The following is a 7,296-nucleotide window of genomic DNA, read 5'->3' as shown; positions in this document are numbered from 1 at the left end:
AAAATAAATCGTGACGGGCGTAGCAAGGAGGACATAAAACGCAGACTAGCACTGGCAAAAAGTGCATTCCTTGTGGAGAGGGGTCTACTAGTATCAAACATAGGCCTTAATTTGAGGAAGAAATTTTTGAGAATGTTGTAAAACTGAACAGAAGAGAACTGAAGAACTGTAGAGAAAGAGATTGCAATACATCCAGTAAATAACTGACGATGCAAGTTGCAAGTGATAAGGCTGAAATTTCAGAACTATGTAGTTCAAGTTAACAGCAGCGGTTCTTCAAACAAAAAACAATTGGTTACTGAAGAACAGATTTAGTAGTACAACTGCAGTTGTGTCCAATGAAAACTGCCATAACGTTCAACTTTAACAATTAACCACTTTTAGGACCAGGCGTTATACACTTCTACACATACGGGAAAACGAAACAAATTTAGTGATACTCGCAGAACGTGAAAATTAGGCTAGTCAGCGCTGTATTCCATGCTAGGAAGCGCAGTTCACGGCTTATATCTCGTGATGGCATGCGCCACACAGAGAAGAAGGAAGGGTTGAACCCTCAGCGACAGCTAATTAGCCGCGAGAGGGCCTTTCTTGCGGAAAGGGCGTCAAGACGACATTTGGCGGCACGCCCTCAAAGGACACGACTGACGGCTGTTTGTGGCCCGTACTACCGCTGTGTGGGGACGCAGGCGGCGGACGAGCCAGCGTGCGGCTACGAAATACTCCCGATGATGCGTCAACAACGTCGAAACAGAAAACAATGCCCCCAATTCCGGAAATACACACACACACACACACACACACACACACACAGACACACACACACACACACACACACACACAGACACACACACAGCCACACACATACACACGCATACACATAGAGAGAGAGAGAGAGAGAGAGAGAGAGGGAGGGAGGGAGAGAGGGAGGGAGAGAGAGAGAGTGGAAGAGAGAGAAAGACGTGGGAGGAGAGAGAGAGAGAGAGAGAGAGAGAGAGAGAGAGAGAGAGAGAGAGAGATGGATACATGTTTCCTGTGATTTTCTTAATTTTTTTCAGGCCAATATCGTTGATAGTTTCTTAATCAGATTGCGGTTACATTCTTCCATTAAACTTCTTCGAAAAGAGATAGTTCTTTGCCTCTTACTACCCCGTTGTCGACAGAACGTTAAACTCTAACCCATGTGCCTTCTTCTAAACAATTTAAGGAGCACTCTCCCGTATGCTGACATTTCTCATAGACACAAACAATACTGCAACGATGGTGAAAAACGGTTTCATTATGAAGTGTTGATAGATTTGCCCATGAAAGAAATCATTTTTCTCGATATACATTTTAATTTCACAAAAAGCTCTAACTGCCTTTTCAAAGCTTCCACAGTTACAAGGCTACTCACAATCCGAATTATCTTTAAAAAATAAAAGTTTTTAAACGGTGATTTAGTTAAATGTGTATTTCGTAACTAAAGTTAGTGAATACTTTTGCTCTTAAACCCAATGAAACACGAAAAGCTAAAAATGTGATAAGAAACATTAATGCGGTAAGACTCTAAAGAAATAGCTTTCTTTCAAATTTCACTGAAAGATATTTGGTATGAACACGGCTTGACGGTATGCACTTAATTAATCAGAAAATTAAGCGCAGTATCGTCGTGACTTTTAAGAAACAGGAACTTCCAGATTACACTTCCGACTACTTCCACCTTGTGGAAAAATCTTAAACACTGTATTGTTTAAATATCTATATTTTATAAAAAAATGTGGGTATGTGTTTGTATATCTATGTTCAACATCTCCTCCTAAACTACTTTATAGATTTCAACCAAACGTGGTATGTGAAAGAAGCACTGTAAGGGTAAGAATCACCTGCCTCTCAAAGGGATGGGGGTGAAAAATAAGCGTAAAGCATCGAGTGCAAGTACCCATACTGTACTTATCCATTATTTGAGAATGAGAGTACGAAATGACTGCCAATAAACTTTACACGTAATTTCAAACCTACAGAACATTTTCTTGCTTGCATGCTTAACGTCAAATATTTAGCAGATTAACTGGCTTGTAAGATAAGCATCAGTTTGAGGTTATTTTATACAGGGTAGTTCTATTCTTTAAAGACTCGGGGTTTTACAGGTTACTTACTATCTGGAAAGAGGCACTTTGGCGTTAAGAACCTCCTGCATCCCGTATAGGCGAGAGTGAAAATGGGGTGACACTGTAGCATAATCCAGGAACATTTGGAACAATTTCAACCTTATTTCTTTGTGACGTGACATTATTTGTATAAAAAATCATGTGGCAATAGGATATCTCATTGCCAATAGGGATGGAGTGTGGATGAGGAGGTATGGCGTAAAAATGTTCGAAAATTCCCGTTGGTATTTAATTTCTACACTTGGTTTACTCGGAAAACTTTCGAAAGTATTAAGTGCAATTTCTCTCTTATCCGTACTGTTCAGTGTGTCAACCATACCGTCAGAAAGAGCACTGCAGCGAGTCAATAATTTTGTCAACGTCCTCGGGAACTAACATCAACCCACACGGCTGAATACCAGAGCTGAATTTAACGGCCTCTCTGGAGTGGTGTGGCCTAAAACAGTAGAGAATCAGTCATAGATGTGGGAAATATGCGTCACATATACATCTCGCTCCTCGGCAAGAACAGTGACACAACTAAAAATGCAGTACTGGAGAACAATCTACTTAAAGAATTCTTTAATACTTATACTGAAATAGTATAAGCTTCCCTTTAAATTTCAGGTAAGTATTTCTTGCAAAAAATTCCGTTACAGTCCATACAACAGTAATATGGTCATGTAGTCCCTTTTTGATCGAATGTGGGGTGTTACCAGGTAATTATTGATTAGTTCTTTGAGTTGTGTCACTTTTAATGCCTACCTAAAAACTCTTCTTTTTGTTATGACTCCTCACGTAAAAATTTTGACACTTTCCCACCCGAAATATTTCTTTTTTACTTACCAGTACTATAATATAATGCATTTGAATCTTCATCGGGGAAAATTAACGCTTAAGTTAGAACAGAAAAGGAAAGACAAGTTGACATCTTTTATTAGAAAAACATAAAATGCAAAATTATAATTTATGATAACTGATACAATTCAGTAAGCAACATCAATTAGGTACAAATGAAGGTCAGGATTTACCGACAACATAGAATAGTAAATGGGCTCATTTAATGTAGAAATCCTTGTCGCCAAGAAAAGAGATTCTGTACGGACCTTCTTTACAGAAGAAATTTCCATTTTTTCCCCTTGTACGGTGCAATGCACAAAATTTCATAATACTTACAACGGCTGTAATGGTCAAAACAGTTTCGTCCTTCAGACATGCATGCATGTCAACGCTCAACAGACACTATCCTTGCCGCGGCGAAACAGAAAGTTGGCTACAACAAAACTGACACAACTGCCCCGAAGTGGAGAAATAGCGCGATGGAAATGCGATGTTTTTCGTGCAGTTTGGGGTACCTCACACATATCTGTCAGTGGCATCCACTCAGACACACACACACACACACACACACACACACACACACACACAAAGACCACACACACACATACAGAGACACACACACACACACACACACACAGAGAGAGAGAGAGAGGGACAGTAGGTGGGCAGAGACCGGGGAGGTCAGGACAAGGAGAGGCAGAGTGGTGGAGGGAGGAGATGGACAGAGACAGAGAGCAGGATAGAGAGAGAGAGAGAGAAAGGAAGAGGTGGACAGAGAGAGGGAGAGAGAGAGAGAAGATAAAGGAGGAGATTGACAGAAAGAGTAGACAGGAATAGTTGGGACTAATAGGAGACTAGAATAAGTAAATAGCTGGGCAACATCGGGATTCTCAGCTATTTTATTATAAAAATGGAATCATCGGGTGCGGACGGCAAAGAGAGCACCCAGCGCCCTCTGGGCATAAATACTGGACAAGATCCTCCAATACGGCAGTCTCGGATAGCACCGAAATATTGTGCCAGAGCGACACAAACATCCGGCAGTAGACCCGATTATTCCACATGTCAAGATCTCGCCGGGAAAGCCTGAAGAGTTACAGGATGCAAAATGGTTAGCTTTGCTCAGGCCATCACATAAGGGATGGTTATCACGCTATGTCTCTGTATTTGCCGGTGACGTGTGAGTGTATCTTGGTCTCGAGTCTGCAAAAAAGATAGGTACCTGCGATGAGATTCTCGAAAGTGAAGTGAGGCTTGTGTGGGGGAAGGTGTGGCGGTGAGGATAATCGCAATTTGGTTCCGTGCGTGTGTTGTATATTCCTGTATGGTTGGCGGAGATAGCGCCTTGACAGCGCACTCTGGCAGATGCAACTAATTGAGTCGTCGAAAGTCGCGGCTCAAATTCAGTTTTCTTATTTGTACTTATAGTTTTTCACACTACCTTGAAGCACTTTACAGTCTTTCTGGTTGTCCATCATTTCTAGATTATCGTTCGTCAACGGAAGGGAAACCAAATTCTTGGTGAATTTTATCAACGTAAAATTACCGTGTACCAAATAAATCTCCTTTACTTCACGTCTATGGTCACAAACTTTTTGTCATCATACTACCGGTTTCGGTCTATAATGACCATCTTCAGATCTGTTTTATAAAAACATGTCCTAATACGAGGCGTGTTTTTTAAGTAAGTAACGTTTTGAAATTAAAAGAAAAAGACGTGCTAAGATATCGCAATAATTTTATTTTTACATGAAAGCCTGTACCTTAATATAATCACTGACGCCATTACAGTCTGATTCTTCCTTGTTTACGTTGTGTACTGAGTGTTAAGATGCCTCCGATAATCGTGAGTCACGCCGACTGTGAAGTGCGGGTTGTTATAAGATTTCTTAGTGCTAAAGGCACAAAAGCGATCGATATTCATCGTGAGATCTGTGCAGTTTACGGAGAAAACATTAGGAGTGATGGAATGGTAAGAAAGTGGGTGAGAGCATTTAAAGATAGTCGCACAAATGTGCTAGATGAACAACGGAATGGGCTTCCTTCGGTCGTTAATGAAAGTTTGGTGCAGGAAGTGGACAATAAGGTGAGAGAAAGCAGACGTTTTACGATTTCCTATTTGCGGGATGACTTTCCTAATGTTTCTCGTAGTGTTTTCTATGGCATTGTGACCGAGCACTTGAATTACCGAAAACTGTGCGCACGTTGGGTACCGAAAATGTTAACGGATGTACACAAAACCAAACAAGTAGACAGTGTATTGACTTTCCTTGAGCGGTACCACAACGACGGTGATGACTTCTTAAGCCAAATTGTTACAGGCGCTGAAAGATGGGTGGCATACGTCACACCAGAATCAAAGCAACAGTCTATGTAAGTTGAAAAGGGCATCGTTTTGCTGCAAGACAATGCCCGTCCGCATGTGGCGAATCAGACCAAAGATCTCATCACATCTTTTCGATGGGAAATTCCAGATCATCCTCCATACAGCCCCGACTACCATCTGATCCTGCACTTGAAGAAACACCTGGGCGGTCAGCATCTTCAACACGATGACGAAGTCAAAACAGTTGTGACGCAGTGGTTAACAAGTCAGGCGGCAGACTTCTATGAGGAGGGTATTCAAAACATGGTACATCGTTATGACAAATGCCTCAATATTGACGGAAATTACGTAGAAAAGTAGATTAAGATACAGGCTTTCATGTAAAAATAAAATTATTGAGATATCTTAGCACGTCTTTTTTTTAATTTCAAAACAGTACTTACTTAAAAAAGATGCATCGTATAATGGAGCAATAGTGGATTTTGTGTTTAACATTTGACGATGCCACTGTGTCCCCAATATTTTAGGACATGTTTTTGTCAAAGAGATCAGGAGATGGTCATTGCAGACCGAAACCGGTAATCTGGTGACAAAAAGTTTGTGACCATAGACGTGAAGTAAAGAATTTTTCTTCTGTATTCGGGTCACTGTTCAATTCGCGACCATGTCGCAGCTTGTGATACCGTTTATGTGTTCCTATAGGCAATAACTGTGTAGAATTACTGTTTGACGTTAGTGAGTATCAAAGAAGGAAGATTAGTGTTTAATGTCCAGTCGCCAGCGAGGTCATTAGAGACGGATCACCATCTCAGAGTGTTTCAATGATGAGGAACGAAATCGACCGTGCCCTTTCCGAAGGATGCATCCCGGCATTTGCCAGGGCGATTTAGCAAAATCACGGAAAATCAAAATCTGGAAGAGCGGATGGGGATTTCAACCGCCGTCCTCCCGTTTGCAAGTCTCACTTGATTAATTAATCGTATTAATTACATGTTTACTTTATAACCACATCAAGAATATATAATTCACCACTTGACACAGCAATGTAATAATCCTACAATTCTTGCACAGATCGTGGTTTTTCATCTCTTGTCACTTTTTAATCCCTGTGATTCACAGAACCACGTAAACTGAACTTGTTCAAGGTTTTACAGGATAATATTCGTACGAGTTTGGCTGTGTATCATTAGTAATCCTACCTTAAATACAAGTGAGCGAGATGTGAATTCGTGGATTAACTACCATTCTTCTGTCAAATAAACCCTGTATCTTTTACACTTACTTCAGTTAGTACTGTCAAAGCCTGTTGAGTCACGTGATGTTTTATACTTTTGTGGCGATTTAAATTGGAATAGCATTACTGCACTGTTTTTGTACACATGTGTTAAACGTAGCATTGCGTTTACCTATGTGCCTCCGACAGATCCTTTCTTAAATTTGACTTCCCCAAAAGTCTCATTTTCAAGTTTCATAATTTCCTAAACATGTGGAAATTTAATTTGTCGCTGTTTAAATGGAAAGATGTCAATGATTCCTTCATATTTTCGTATGTTAAACGTACAACTGAATATACTACTGCTTTCTTTTTAACGTGCAACGAGACATCAATTCCGAAAGGTAGGATGTTTATTTGAAAACTACGCTATATTTGTACACTACTGGCCATTAAAATTGCTACACCACAAAGATAACGTGCTACAGACGTGAAATTTAACCGACAGGAAGAATATGCTGTGATACGCAAATGATAAGCTTTTCAGAGCATTCACACAAGGTTGGCGCCAATGGCGATACCTACAACGTGCTAACATGAGGAAAGTTTCCAATCTATTTCTCATACAAAAAAAGCAGTTGACCGGCGTTGCCTGGTGAAACATTGTTGTGATGCCTCGTGTAAGGAGGAGAAATGCTAACCACCATGTTTCCGACTTTGCTATAGGTCGGATTGTAGCCTATCGCGATTGCGGTTTATCGCATCGCGACATTGATGCTCGCGTTGGC

The sequence above is a fragment of the Schistocerca piceifrons genome, chromosome 2, assembly GCF_021461385.2.
Source record: "Schistocerca piceifrons isolate TAMUIC-IGC-003096 chromosome 2, iqSchPice1.1, whole genome shotgun sequence".
Lineage (NCBI taxonomy): Eukaryota > Metazoa > Arthropoda > Insecta > Orthoptera > Acrididae > Schistocerca > Schistocerca piceifrons.
Note: the sequence above shows the minus strand (reverse complement) of the source record.